The sequence below is a fragment of the Triticum dicoccoides genome, chromosome 5A (assembly GCF_002162155.2).
Source record: "Triticum dicoccoides isolate Atlit2015 ecotype Zavitan chromosome 5A, WEW_v2.0, whole genome shotgun sequence".
Lineage (NCBI taxonomy): Eukaryota > Viridiplantae > Streptophyta > Magnoliopsida > Poales > Poaceae > Triticum > Triticum dicoccoides.
The window spans coordinates 3196129-3198191 of NC_041388.1; positions in this window are offsets into that span (position 1 = coordinate 3196129).

Sequence of the window (2063 nt, forward strand, 5' to 3'; positions counted from 1 at the left end):
GGCTCCGCCCCTGCACGTAGCCAATTACCGTGCCCGTTGCACCGACCAAGATTGCCTTCTGTTAGAGTTACCACGAAAACAAAAGGCATGACCAGATAAAGGGTTGCTGAAGCGACCGACGACACATAAAACAAGCAAAGCCAACCATCGGCTTTGGCAACACATGAACCGTGAGAGAGTTGTTCAAAAGCAATGCCTTTAACAAGGAAATGATGCGGACGACGTTGTTGCCGGATCAAACCACATACAGGCGCCATACTAGCCACTACCGCACTGCATCCCCGCGCCATGCTACACCACCACTCTTGTGCTCTGCTACCATGCCGCTAATGTGACTCATGCCACCTTCGTGCCTCGCTCCACGCCTGTGCATTGCATCGCCAAACGGCATGAAGCTCCACCTTCGTGCCTCGCTCCACGTTGGCATGAAGCTCCACCATCGCCATCAGGCGCACACGCTTTGCTCGGCGACGGCGAGGCAGCGCAATTGAAGTAGGACACCGGATCGCGTTGCCAATTAGGCGCGGCTAGGTTAAGATGTACAGTACAAATTAATATAGCGGTGTTTAAATGCAACGACAAGATGCTGCTGCAATGCTAGGTTAAGTTTGTAACACCAGCGAGCGCTAGGTAGCACAAGCAGCAGGGACAAGACAGGGCAGTAAAGTAGGTTTGCGGCTAGTTTTTGGGTTGGGTCCGTTAGTACAGCTCTGTACTGTTTGCGTGCAGTGCGTGTCCTCTTTCGACCCAATCCAACCCATCCACACTGCACCGGATACATGCTTCTTTCTTTCTTTGTCTTCTCTCTTCCTGCCTCTCCCTCTTTCTCTCTCTCCCCAGTCTGCGCAAAGAGAAAGACAGAAAGAAAAGTTACAGCCCTCCCCTTCCCCATTGGCCGGCATGGCCATGGATGGATTTCCCAATCCCAGCCAGCCACATCTCCTCTCAAAACCGAACCCCACTCACACACAGACACCATTGTTTCCCTATCTAGATCCGGCACCGACCATGGACGGATGGCTCCGGCTCTGTCCTTGAGCCGAGTTGGAGTAGAAGCGTTAAGCAGCTGGGGGCAGCCATGGCCGACCAGGAGGGAGGAGATCAGTCAAGGATCCATCCATCCATCTCCAACTTTGCCGGCCACTATATGTCAAAATGTAAGGTTAAACTGCATGCCCCTTCCGTTTCTGCCACTCCGGCTTCTACCTATTTCGGGCGTGGTTAATATATGTATGTTCTCCACGAGATCTCAATCTCATCCACCATACTGGCTAGCTAGCTCCTTCCTCTCCAGGGCTTTCATTTGCTTTACTACCTTGTGCCACACAAATCAAACCAACGGCCAAGGATACCTAAACTGACTGCCAACTTTGAGTCTGGATCTAGTTATGTGAGGATAACTCTACATTTATTTGTTTTTGCACAACTAATGTAAATATATGAGTATCTCGTTTCCGGTTGAATCCCAAGGACCTAGCTAGCTAGTTATTTTCCTGGATTCAAGTACTACATGCATATATTCCTGTAGGAGCGAGGAGTAAACCGAACCGCAGAAAAGCAAATCTTGAGATTTGACACTTTGACATACTCTCCTACAGTAAATGCCAACCAATATATCAAACTCCAACAGCTTCCCTCACTATTTTGCATTACCTTGTATACTGTGGAGTACGCTGCATCTGTACTAGTAACGAAAATTTATGTGTGCATCCTTTACACCAAAATAAAATGCCATGGATCAGTGGTAGTGATTTTCTCAGGGTAACTCGGCAAGCGGAGATTGCATTTGGTTTGTATTTGTTATTACTTACTATATTGTAAAGTTTGTGCCTATTCTAAAACAAACATTACAAAGTCCTGTTTTTTTAAACACATACTCACGCACCAGTACTACTTATTATTTCCTTATATGTATAGACAATTAGACATAGTACTATATATAGAAGGGAATGTTTTCCTTGGCACTCAACTGATGCCAATAATGACACATTTGATTTCACATTAGTGGCAAACAGTTTATTAGATTTTGGAGTCCCAAAAATGCAAGATGGATCCCGGCTCCA